Source organism: Phyllostomus discolor, chromosome 5 (genome assembly GCF_004126475.2).
Source record: "Phyllostomus discolor isolate MPI-MPIP mPhyDis1 chromosome 5, mPhyDis1.pri.v3, whole genome shotgun sequence".
In the NCBI taxonomy this organism is placed as follows: Eukaryota; Metazoa; Chordata; class Mammalia; order Chiroptera; family Phyllostomidae; genus Phyllostomus; species Phyllostomus discolor.
In genome coordinates, this window is record NC_040907.2 from 143048092 (window position 1) to 143061793 (window position 13702).

The 13702-nt window shown below is 43.8% G+C and overlaps 1 long non-coding RNA gene across 1 annotated transcript in view; it reads left to right on the top strand.

The window, feature by feature from the left end:
* The window catches only part of LOC118500851, a 54610-nt gene that overhangs the window by 16814 nt on the left and 24094 nt on the right, over positions 1-13702 (top strand). The window contains exons 2-3 of the long non-coding RNA XR_004903435.1: positions 8892-8970; positions 9978-10175. This is a non-coding gene — a long non-coding RNA (uncharacterized LOC118500851). The remainder of the gene's footprint in view (positions 1-8891; positions 8971-9977; positions 10176-13702) is intronic.

Genomic DNA, 13702 nt, shown 5'->3' on the forward strand with positions numbered 1-13702 from the left:
CCACTCCCGGGGAGGCGAGAGCTCTCCCTGTGCTTATGTAATAGTGTTCAGGGAAATACGAAATATTTCTTGTACCTTCTTTTTCTATCAAAAGACCACATTTAATGAAAAACGAGAAGGAGCATACTATTTTGTGAAAGTAACGATTTTTCTAGTGGCTCGTAATAAGCAAACCAAATGTGTCTCTACTGAAGAAAGACAAATTAAGATTCCTGTCTGAAACAAATGTGGCTTTCTACACTCATCCCTATTACCCGCCTGGTTGCTGTAGGCATTTGAGTTGCTCTCCCAAATGGTTGCATAAAGTTAAAGATAAATGGGCACCAGGAGACCTATATCTTTGGGCAAGCTGGTGTCACTGGGGAGGAGAAACTAAGAGCCTTACAAACAAGCAAGTCTTCCAAAGTGTCCGAGGTTCGATTCCCAGCCAGGGTACATGTCTGGGTTGCAGGCTATAACCCCCAGCAACCGCACATTGATATTTCTCTCTCTCTCTCTCTCTCTCCCTCCCTTCCCTCTCTAAAAATAAATAAATAAATAAATAAAAAGCAAGTCTGCAGAATTTTTTTAAAGAGAGATTGGGAAGAGGACAGAGGGCAAGTGAGTTTCCCTCTATCACTTACAGTAAGAAAGTTGGGGTTAACCCAAGTCTCGCAACTGATGCTCCTTAAACTTTGATGTGCACAGGAATCCTGGGGGAGCTTGTGAAAATGACCATTTTGATTCAGTAGGTCTGAGTGAGGCCTGAGATTCTGCATTTCTAAAAAGACACCAGATGATGTCCATGCTGCTAATCAGCAAACTACGTTTTGAGCTGCAAGGCACCAAACCATACCATCTACAAGGAAACAGTAAAATTTACCAGCCTAGACTTTGTTTTTTAACCATCTGCTCTCCATTGAAGTGTTGGTAACATCAGTGTTTTTTTTTTGCCACTTACCAAACAATGTCACTCCTCTAGAACAAAGGGCTATTTAAAAGGTGGTGAAGGCTGGCACTCTGGGAAGCAAGAACAATTCTGTGATTAACAGGCTGGCATCTCAGAGAAGCAACCTGGCTGAGCAGCCCTGCTAAATGACTCTGTGCATCTGCCCTTAGTCTTGAATGGCTTTGCTCTGTGGCTTTAGGCAAATCACCAGGTCTCTGCCTCCTCACCATTCACAAGGAGGTGAGATTTTGACCTTGCAGGCTATTGTGAAAGATGTAATTAGCATTTGTGAAAGCTTGCAAGATCAATGGAGGAAAGGTGCTTCAGAAGAACAAAGTAATTTATAGTCACCATCTTCATTTCATTACGGGGTTTAGCTGCCATGCGGAGCAAGTCAGCCCAAAGAAGCCTCTTCAGGATGCACACTCCCCTCATGGTGAGGCACATCATGGCTGTGGAAGAAGATAAGCTGTATTTCCCTTTCACTCTCGATATTCCTGGGGTGTCTATCATTTCAAGGTTTAATACAATAACTTTTCATGTAAACAAGGAAGATTCTGCTTTCAATTGTCTCCTTCTTCCAAGTATGGGCCATGGTGATGTCTGTTTAAAGCTTACAGATTCTAGTTTGAAAGGAATATGTTTTGAAATTTTTCCTCCAAGTCAATGGTCTAGAGAAAATGTCCAAAAGAAGTATAATGTGTGCCACACATGCAATGAAAAAATTTCTAGCAGCCACATTGAGAAGAGAAAAAATATCTGATAACATTAATTTTAATAATGCATTTTATTTAAACTAATATTTCTAAAGCTTTTTTCAATATGCAATCAATATTACAATTATTAATGAGAAAATTTGCCTTTTGGGGGCACTGTCTTTAAAATTTGGTATAGGTCACACTTCGAATGGGATGCTGAATTTTCATGAAGAGCGACTTAATCCATGTTTAGATTTCCTCAGTTTACAGTTGAAAAGTAGTTTTGCCTACACAAGTTGTTCCAAACATATTTATATTTTTTCTAATAACTGAATGGAATGTCAGCTTTAAAATTTTAATGTCAGTTATAGAATGAAAATAACACTTAAAAATCAGTTTCTCGGTCAAACTGGCCACACTTCAAGGGCCATCTGTGGCTAATGGCTGTACTGTACTGCACAGGGCTGTGCCAGCCCCCCGGGGGAGGGCAGAAGTCCCAGGCCCACCCGACCCCGGCTGTGGATGCGTGTCCTCTGTTGATGGAGTTGCCTAAGAGCACACAGACTCTGTGAACATTGTGAGAAGGCCTCCTTCCGTCAGTATGCATTATTTGCCCTCTCCTTTTCAGAGTACTGCTGTTTATGGCCCATCCGCCTCTCAGAATGACCCACAGTCCCCAGAGGGACCGTGCAGAGATCCAAACTGGGTGCCGCCGAAATACAACAGCATCTATCCACCCATTACTCCACTTATCCATTCAACAAATATTTATGGAGCAAGTTTCTGTGTCCAGCCCTGCTAAGCTCCAGGGACTGCTTCAGTCATGAGAAAGGACAACAGGGTTGCGGCCCTTATGAAACCTAATGTCTAAAAGTGGCGGGCATGAAATGGAATCACACAAATAATGAGTTAATAACAATATGATATCTACAGACAAAAGCAAAAGTCTATGAGATTAGAAAACCTAATCCAGTTTGGAGGTTCAGTAAATCTTCCTTAAGAAGATGACATTTCTGGTGGGACCTGAAGTGGTGAGGCAGCGGAGAGCTGGAAGAGGGGCCTATTTATGGCAGAGGAGATAGCGTGCTTTAAAAATTGGCAGGAGGTCAGGGTGGCTGGAGTGCGGGGCGCCGGGAGGATGGAGAGATGAGGAAGGGCCTGACCTGAAGGGCTTGGAAGGCCATGAGAAGGAACTTAGTCTTTGCACTAAGAAAAACTGGATGGTCACCGAAGGGGTATGAGACTGGCTCATCAGATTCAGGTTCCCTTTTGGGTTTTACAAGAGCCGGGTGGCCGCAGATCTTCCTCAGCATTGTAATCTTACATTCAGTCCCAGCTGAAAATGACTGTGGAAGCAAAATTACACCTTTATTTAATTGTTCTGTTCACTGGCAATGGGCCCCAGAACTCTCTGAAAAAAAAATAGCCCATAAACATCGTGAGGAGAAAGGCAGTATAATAGCTCTGAAGGAATGAAATAAAACAAAATGAAACAAACAAATGAACTCACAACAAGCAAAACTCTGGGTTTTGCAAATCAAATTTAAATTGAGTCTTCAAGGGCTAAGACTCATTGTTATTATTTAATCAACAGTGCTACTATTTATGATGAGCACTACTACCATTTATTAAGGAATTATTGTTTGCCAGAAGTATATAAATACAAACATACATAAATAAATGTATATATAAAACACTATAAACATATATACATATATAAATATGTATATTAGTTCTTATCCACACAAAACCCTGCCTGCAATACAGATATTATGATTCCCATTTCATTTGCTGCATAAAGAATGGGAGCTGCACAAAGTGTAAGAGACTTGTCCAGAGTAAATTGTTAGGAAGGGGGAAGCAGGATTAGAGCGCATTCCTGTCTGACCTCCAAGCGCTGACCAGTCCACCTCATCACGCTGCCCCTGGTCAGTAGAGGCCAGGGGAGTCCGACTTGAGCGTTTGAAAAACAATGTGCAAGGACTCAGACACAAACAACACTGCTCCCTTCTGTGACCAGCCAGGGATTGGTAGATAGTTTTTGGTTATTTGATACTTTCTGAGATTTTGGATAAACTCACCCTCAAAATGTTCTTAGCAACATGTCTTTTCCAAATGTCGTGTGCATAGTTCTGTTTCTTCTCCTCCCCTCTAACTGTTTGACCTTTTCCTTTTCTCTCTGGCTGCTCCACAGGTCAGTCTGCTTTTTTGTTGAGTTGAGCTGGGCTCCCTTTCTGTGGTATGTGCAAGAGCTCAGCCATCTCTGCACCCGGGCCCAGTTTCCCTGGTCTGCCAGGGTGGTTTGTGGAGGCAGCGTCTCCTGACGCAGGGTAGATACATATTCTAGGCTCTAAGGCAGAACCAACAGAGCTGATGGAGGGGATGAAGAACTGGCCCCCAGCACAAGGACGTGCTTTGTGCAAGGGCCCTCTGCCAGTGATGCAGAAAGCCTGGGCTTTTCAATCCATTAATCTTTTAACGTTGTTCTCAAAAGGGAGGAGGTGTCCACCATATCCCCACAAAAGGCAACTAGCTCAATCCAACAGTTAAAGATGTAAGCCAAAAGGCTTGTTCACATCTCGTTCACTGTGCAGCACATTACTGAGCCTAATATGGGCCAGGAAGGGGTCCAGGTGCTGGGAGACAGCAATAAGTTAGACTGATTAAAAATAGGCAAACGAGCAAATAGGAGAGTAGATTTTAAATGTTCTCACCCTCAAAAAGAAATGGGAATCATGACGGAGGTGTTAGGTAATGCTCTGGGGGCATCATTTTACAATATCTAAGTGTATCAAATCAACACGCTGTACACCTTAAACTTACACAATGTTCCATGTCAGTTATATCTCAGCGAAGCTGGCTAAACCCCCAAACAAGCAGGCAAATAAACCAACAGACAATAAACAAAATAAGATGGAAGGCACAAAGTATGTTTGATGGTGGCGAAAAACAAACCAGGAAAATGAGATGGGAGTGTTCAGGGCAGACAGGAGAGGCCTTGTCAGAAGGCCTTTTGAGAAAAGGCTTGAAGGAAGCGAGGAGGAAAATGCTGGAGAAACCTGGGGAGAGAGCATTTCAGGCAGAGAAAACAGTAAGTGCAAAGATCCTGAGGCAGGAGGTTGTGTACAGTGTTCAAGGAAGAGCAAGGAGGCCAGTGTGGCTGGAGCTATGTGTAGTAGGAGATGGGGTGAGAGAGGTAACTTGAGGTCACTATTCTGACATTTGAGTGGCATGAAAAACCACTGAAGTTTCTTAGCCGAGGAGGAACATTGGTTTTCAGGCTTGAGAGTATGGAAAACAGGCTCCGCGAGCCCAAGGATGAAAGCGGGAGGAATGGTCGGGAGGCCACCGGTGAGTGATGGTGAGGCCACAGCTGAGCAGTGGAGGCGGTGAGAAGCGGTTGGATTCTACATATACTTTGAGAGTCAAATGAATTTGCTGATGGATTTGTCCAATGATAAATACGTTATTTGAAGTGATTTTTTTCTCCCTGCCTAAACGTGATTCTAGTCACTTTCAAGCCTAGATGGGATGCGACCTAGGTCATTTGTTACTCTTGGTTAGATATTTCTTACATATATTTTAGATAATGTTTTAATTTTACAAATTACACAAGAAAACCAGTATTCTCCTCTTCTTATAAAAATCATGTAGTGCAAATTGAACACTCCAATTACTTATCTCTAATTCTCCTTTTCCAAGAGACAATCTGTTTTTCTATGCATTTACATGTATAAAGACTTATTGTTTTTTCTTTTATAAAAATGAGGTTATATTGTTCATATTGTTTTCTACCTAAAATGTTTTGAACATCTTTCCATAGTAGTACAGAGAGGTCCATTTCGTTCTTTTCAATAGCTTACTTAGAGAGTCCTTTAGAAATGAGTCCTTTAGAATCTGACTTGATTCACTCCTCTCTCCTAGCCACTGTCTAAATGACGAGATCAAAGACAGGCATCCAGATACGTGCCCCAGGGACAGTCTCTATGTCCACAGAACATCGACAAGATGACATTTTAAGGTTGAGAGAGTGAGCCCAGCATGCATAACCAATCTGTTTGAAATGTCTTCCCTGCCCTTGAAGGGTATTGGAGTTGCCTTGAGTCATTTCAGTTTGAAAGCATTTTTGCTGTGGAAAAGCCTTGGGTCATTTTGTGGTTCTGGTTTCTCAGCACCTCACTCCCTAGCATTCACGGCTAGAGAAAGTTAAAGAGCCCGGGGCCGGCAGCAGGCTAACCTGGCATTGTGTGGTGAGCAGATTTCCCAAACCAAAATGAAAGCACTCGACTCAATAAGAAAAAGTGCTGTTAATGGCTAAAAAGAATTCTCTATGTCTATATGTTTTTCCCCCAAATTAGTACAATGTTGCCTCTTGGTATTTATTGTAATTGCATAGGTCATGCATGAACAGTGTAGGGAAATTAGGTAAAACAGGAAAAGATTAAATAATAATCAGGAAGCTCCCACCTAAAAACAGTTTTGCTGTTTCTAAAAGGACTGGAAATTGGATTTTCTGTGACGCATCTGGCTTACAGAGTTGCTGTCGTGCGTACAAACCACTCACTTTGCTTGGTTCCTCTGCTTGTGTGCAGCAGCGTGTCGTGAGCAGGTGGGAGGGAGCACAAACCCACCCTGTTGGAACACCAGTCCCCGCAGTCCGCTTTCCTGCGCTCAGGCCTGTTCATGCAGGAAGCGGTGTTTCAGTGTTCGAGGGCCTCAGACCCATTGACCATGGTTTCCAGCAGTAGGGACAATGGTCAAAACTCAGCAGTTGCCCTTCACTCTGCTCTTTTGCCCCTCCAGAGAGGCAACTAGAACACAGTCACACCTTCCTCTGGTGTTTGCTCACCTGTTTTAAATTAATGGCAGGGACCTAGTTCCTCAGTCTCTATTGCCTACCCCAGTAAAAGGCAGCAGAGAATGGACATGGAGGAAGGGTCTTCCACGCTGGGTGAGTACCTCCAGGACAGGAGACAGGCGAGTAGGAGGAGCTGGGCCACAAGGCACTCCGGGTCTCAGTGTCTCCCGCCCCTCTGGGCTGGGTGTTTGGTACCATGTGCTGCCCTCCTGAGTTCCGACACGATGGCTGAGAAGCTGGCCTGGGATGAAGGGAGAGGCATTCGCTCAGGTTGTGCCAACAGGATGCGAGAGCTGTCGTTCTAGCTGCTGAATGGAATTCAGTTCTTTAGTCTTTTACCTTCAGTGCAAATCATTGGGCTTATTGTTGCTTTTTGATGTGGCAAAAGACTTTTGTTTCTGTTACTGAGTAATATTTATTAAACATAGGAATAGTACTATAAAATGGGGTTTTCGATATTAGATAGAGTCTTTGCCCTCAAAACATCCTTGTAATCCAGTGGTAGGGACAGAATGTGAGAGATAAATAGTATTGTCAGGCAGTAAGCAGTGAATGCGGCATGAATAGAACACAAAATAAATGTTAATGGTGGTCAGAGGAAGAAGACACCACCATGTGCTATAGTGGACAAGAGATACAAGTTCCATGAAAGAGGCAGACTTGGGTGTGGGGCTTGAAGGAAGTCCGGGGTTTAGAGAAAATGGAGATGGGGTTGGGAGGCAATGCAGGCAGAGGAGATGGCTCAAGGAAAGGCTCTGTGTGGAGGGGAGACGGGCAAGAAGTAATGCTAGAAAAAATGCAAAGGAAGAATCAAAAAGCAGGCATGTGTGGGGGAAAGGGGAGGAAATGCAAGAGAGATTTCAAGCTTGTGAAGAGACATTATTGGAGAAATAATGTCATTGACTGAAGTGGGGATTTCTGGAAGGATGATTAGTTTGGGGGAAAGTGACGACTTTGAGACTTGCTAAACTGAAGGATGAGGGTACATATGACGGGGATGGTCTAGTTCAAGAGGGCAGTCAGAGTTGGAGAAATGTATATGGAAGTGACTTTGAAGGCTCATTAAAATGTTATGACTGAATGAGATTTCCAGAGATGGAGCAGATGGAGGAGAGAATCTTTGCTGTTTTAGTCTTACTGATGCTTACATATTAGGAGGTGGAAGAAGGAGTGGACACAGAAAAAGACATGGGGTACTGGTCCATGTGATAATAGTGCTACTGGATGGGTCACGAGAGAAATGGGAGAAGAAAATGTCCAGAAAGGGCATCACTGTTCCCTTCCTGACTGCCACAGAGAAGCCAGGGATGAACCCCAGGAGTAAGCCACTGAACGTGGCCAGTAGAAATCCTGGGTGACTCTTGAGAAAGCAATAGTGAGCAAGTCAGCTCAGCAGGTGTTTGGAGTGGGTGGCAGTGAGATAACTGTAGGGGGGGTAGACCGGTGGTTTTTAAACTCGGCCGAATATCCTAGTCACCTGGAGGGAATCTGAAAAATACCAATTCCTAGACCCCATGTTGGACCTTCTGAGCCAAGTCTTTAGTGGTCGGTTGGCCTGAGAAACTGAGTTTTCATAGGTGGCTCAGATGAAGCCAGTCCACAGATTAGCATTTGTGAACCCCACATAGGGGAAGAAACATGAGAAATAGAATATGCTTGAGGGGAGACTGGGGTTGGGAAAGTTTCCTTGGTATTTTTTTTCTTTAATGTTGTTTTTAAAATAGAGAAAACTGGAGCTCTTTTTCCATGTCATAGAGAAAATAAGCTGATTGAAGATACAAGAAAGACGAAAGAGAGGAGGTCAAGTGCACCTTTGGAGAGATCAGCTGTAGAAAATAGGAGAGGAACCTCTGAGGCAGGTGGGTGAAGAGCAGCTGGGAGGAGGTGGCCACGTAGTAGGAAGTGGATATTCAAGTGAAAATTTGAGAAAGTGAAAGGCAATGCCTATATATATATCTATATTTTAAAGATTTTTATTTATTTATTTTTAGAGAGAGGGGAAGGGAAGGAGAAGAGAGGGAGAGAAACATCAATGTGTGGCTGTGTCTACGTGCCCCCAACTGGGTCCTGGCCCACAACCCAGGCATGTGTTCTGACTGGGAATTAAACCAGCGACCCTTTGGTTCATAGGCCAGCACCCAATCCACTGAGCCACACGAGCCAGGGTCAATGCCTATATTCTTAAAGGGATTTCAAATCCAGCTTGGTGTATTCTTCCAAAGACGGATTCAGTTCACCTGAGAACCTTGTTGTTTCCTTCTCAGGACTGTGCTGAGCAAATTACATGGCACTTTTCGTCATGCTAGCTACAGCCGGGAAGTGCAGGTTATGAAAGTTTAGAATTATGAAATGACACAGGTTGTGTGGTTAAACTTGAGTTCATCTTTTGAAAGTTTCTATTTCACAGCTTCCGAGGAGATGCACTCTGCGTGACATTTAATACCTGAGTTTTCAGGAGACTGGAGTTAAGAGGAAGAGTTCACCAAGTAAATACCTGTTTTGGTCCCAGGCAGCTACGTGTAAGAGCCCAGCTGGAGGGTGGGGTGGGGGGAAGGGTGGGGTGTAGAAGAGGAACCCTGAGTGCTGTTCTCATGGAACATACTGAAAATGGGTTCTCAGCATTGTGGCAGGAAGTGTTGGGTCACAAATCACACCTCACACCTTTCTCTGGCTTGCTGGCTGGGCTCTGTGTGAAATCTGGGCCTTTAATCTCTTCTTTTTATCTTTTCTTCCTCCCTTGTACCTATTGTCTGCCCAGCCCAACTGTCATCTGCGGATTATCTTTGCATCCTGTAAGCATAAATCTGGTGTTCTTACCATAGTAATGAACTTAGTGGTCCAGGTAGTGAGTAACGACTTTATGTAGCACTTCTCTTTGAAATGTGCCCTGGACTAATTTCTATTTTAACATCCTATTACAATTAAATAATTGTTCTTTTTTTATTTTAAGAGGCAATACAAATATTATTACTAATAGTGGTGCTTACTGTATACCAGCTACTAAATATTTTCAGTATCTTGATGACTTTAAATCTCACAACAACCCTATGATGTAGTTATTCTGATCCCCTTTTCACAGATGAGGGAATTGAGGCTCAGAGAGGTAAGTTATATTGCTCCAAAATAACATAGCTAATAAGGGGTGGAGCAGGGATTCAAACCCATGTCCATAGGATCACAAAGTCAGAGCTCTTAATCTATTGAGGAGGAAATAAATTGAAATGTAGTTAACTAGAAGGGAAAGGCATCTTTGTGAATTAAAACTGTGTTTCAGTTGTTCCCTGCTTTTATAGTATAATCTTGGCCAGACATTCTTCAAGGAATCTCAGTTAAAATGCCTGCTTAAAGGACTCAAGCACTTCATATTCATCTTCCACATGCTGTTTAGGTACGGAAAAGCAAGTTGGATAAGCTCCTGAAAGTCTGTAGTATCTTCCATGCGGTCCTAGAACTTGAGAGCGAGGCAGAGGCCAACCTGATCTGTATATCTCAGAGCTGATGGACAAGGAGGCCATTCATTCATTCAAGAAACAGTCCACCTATTGCACATCTGTGCATGCCCCATGCCCTGTTTGTGTTGTGGAGACAGCCGCAGGAGCAGATGCTCACAAAGAGACAAAGAGGACTGCTCATGGTGATCACCTGTGACAGATGGCTGTAGAGAGAACGGCCCTAGCCCAGACACTGTGAGGTGAGTGGGAGGTGTTATTTCCTGTGAACTGAAATTTACCCCATGAGTGACGTAGGGTGGAAACCACAGATGGCAGACTTTCAGGATTCAGGGTAGGAGTGTCGTATGTTCCCATGATGCTAGGCCACAGAGGTGCTAGTGACTGCAATTTCTGCCTCACATTGGAGAAAAGTGTGATGATGAGGTCAGTTTCCCCAGCAGCCTGCGAGAGCCTGATCATCTGGCAACTCAGAAAGAACTGGGCACTGAGGGTCAGGCTGACCTTGACTGGAGATCCTCCTCCTAATTTGCTGGTTGGATGACTTTAGGTAGGGTACTTATCCCTCTGAATTTCAGTTTCTTTATAAGTCTGGAGATAATACCTACATCATTGGGAACGGAAAGATTAAGGGGCAATGGATGTCATGTTCAACATTATTTCTAGCGAATGCTCAGAAAACAGTGCTGTTCTATGTCGATGGTTCTCAATTGGTGGTAATTTTGCCCTCCAGAGGATGTGTGGCAATATCTGGAGACATATTTGATTGTCATGATTGGGAGGAGGATCTACTGGCATTCTATAGGGAGAGGCCAGGAAGTCTGCTAAATGACCTACATGCACAGAACAGCCCTCACAAAAAAGAATTATCCATCCCAACTGCCGTAGTACCAAGGTCATCTTATTCTGCATATATGCGGTCTTTTCAGAAGGTATCCACTGTATACTATGAAAAACAGAGACATTTATTGAAGAAGATACAAGAAACATTGTACATAGGACAATGATGCCTTGGTCCCCTTCAAGGTAGGGACCTTGGGACCTCATACACTTCTCCCAATTGCCATCAGCTGCCCCATCGTATTTTCCTGAATCTCATCAATGGTTTGAAATCTCTTCCTTTTCAAAGGTGACTTTAATTTTGGGAAAAGCCAGAAGCCACAGGGGAACAAATCTGGGCTCTAGTGGGGCTGAGTCACCTGGGTGATTTGATGTTTTGCCAAAGAACTGCATGAGACATGATGCATGAGTGGGTGCATTGTTGTGATGAAGCTGCCGATCACCAGTTGTCCATAGCTACAGCCTTCTGAATCATCTGAATAGTTTCCATTTATGCAAAATTTGATGCGTATTTCTTGCTCTACTTGCTCAGTCATTTTGAATGTAATGGCCACACAGTACACCTGCTCACTCAACAGCATCTGTGGTCCCCACTGACTATACAGTGAAGTCCTCATTGTTCACACATGTGCATTCCAGTCCACTCTTTTTGGCTGCTGGGTTACATCAATGCAATGCGAACCATTCTTGTTATATTAATAATGACTGGTCTTTTTCTGGACAGACCTCATGTACTAACACAAATAATCCTCATAGGAACCTCATGAGGTAGTACTACTATCATTCCCTTATTTTTGATCAGAGAATATTGGAGAGACTATGTGACATGGACATTAAATGATTTACCCAAGCGCAGACAGCTAGTAAGAGCTGGGATTTGAACCCTGGCACCCCATCTCCACAGTTCTTATATTTAACCGTTTACCCTAGGCGGCCTTCTGCAGGAGTGGGTCAAAGGCAGTGTAGGTGGGGTATTGAGAGGCTTCATTTCCCGAGCCAGTGATTCTTTAGCTCCAGGGAGCATCAGAATACTTGAGGGGTAAATAAGAAATGCAGACCACAGCGTCTCACACCTAGGCTATCCTGATGCAGCTATGTTTGGGGCTCAGGCTCCACATGGGCTCTAGTGAAACATATTCGTGTAGTAGTAGCAACACGACGTCAGACTTCCATCTTTCAGGTTGTTTTCTTAATCTCAGCTTTTCAGGAAATACTATGTGAAGAGCTTCACATAATTTTAGAATGTTGTCTAAGGAAGAAAAGTTTAATGCAAAAGCTGTTGAACCTAATTATGACAATGTCTCCCTAAGGAAGACCCTGGCTTGGCTAATTCCTAGACTCTTATCTCCAGGTGAGGACGATTGCAATTGGCTGTCCTCCCATCACCTTAAACGTTCAAAACTGGTTTGATGCACTTCCCCTTCTACACTCACCTGTGCCTCTTTTGATATTGTCCCCATTGCTGTCCCAACCAATTAACTAGGCCCGGAACCTCAAGCACTTCGGGATTCACCTTCCTTCCACTAACTAGCCAGTCTCCAAGTTCTTCAAATTCTCCTTTCATCCCGTTTCTCCTGTTGGTCACTAACTCTTCATGGCCACTATAGCGCTCCTACGTTAACTCTTTGGCACCTCAGGCTCAGACCCGCAGCAATTTCCTGCCTGATCGGCCAGCATCACATTTTCTCCAACGCATCCAGCCAGAGAGATCTAAAATTGCTGTTTTATTTTTTTACAGATCCACTGATCCACTCATAGCAACTTACTGAGCACTGCCCTGTGCCAGGTTCTGTCCTGTAGACACAAAGCTGAACGTGACCCTGTGGGGTCTCTTTCTTACTCAGCGCTCTCCCGCTCCGTACTTCGTCACAGCCTGCCCTCCTGCCCCGCCCCCACATGCTCCCACGCAGCCTCTCAGCTCTGCTTGTTGTCCACTGTCCTCCCTTTGCTAGTTTCTACCTCTGCAGCTTTGTCGTGCTCTAACTACCCAAGACATCCTCTCCCTCTAATCCACATATCTAACTGCTATTCACCCTTCAGAATACAGATCAAATCTCGTTCCCTTCGTGAATGCTTCCCTAACCATCCTATTTCAGGGCCGTTTCTCCCATCCTGTGGTCTTACAGTATTTAATGCCGCTGTTATTTTTGGAACTGCTACTTCATGTACACATATGGATTCATTTTTATGCATGTCTGGTAGGGGAGAAAAGGTTGCAATCTGGAACAGTTTATTGTAAAGGATTTAGTCACTCTGGGCGGCAGAGTAGATGTAGACACAAAATAGGCATTAGTCTGCTAGATGTAGTTTTAAATTCCTGCGGATGGGTCCTAGAGCCCAGATCTGCGGGCTCTGTGCCTGGCTTACCCACTTGGACCAAGTGTTGCTGCTCAGAATGGCCAAAACCCACAGAGGCCCTTGTTAGTCTCTGTGTCTGGCAATAATTCCAAGAATTTCTGGGTTTGTCCTTCAGCGATTCTTCCCAGAGTTCTGTCTGCTAAAGAGAAAGACGAATGCTTAGCAATGGGTAATGTTTATTGAGGGCTTACTTCGTGCCGTGCATTGTGTGTTAAGCACTTTACATCCGTTGTCTTATTCAGCCATCACAGTAACCACATAAGGGGGGACTACCAGCTCTATTTTATGTGTGAAGACACAGAGGCTCAGAGAGATTCAGGGTTACTGAACTGGTAGTAGCTGTGGTCAGGGGAATTCAAGCCCATCTGCTTTTATTCTTAATCAGTCCAGGGTAGGGCATAAAAAACATTAAGGACACCCAGACTTTCCAATTTTCAAATGAACCCTGGGACTAGGAGCCTTTGTCATCTGAAAAGCGTTGTATTGAGTGAGGATTATTTTAGAAATGACGTAGCTCCAGCTGCAAAGATGTTTTGTCATATTCTATAAAAGAAGATTTAAAATAACTTCT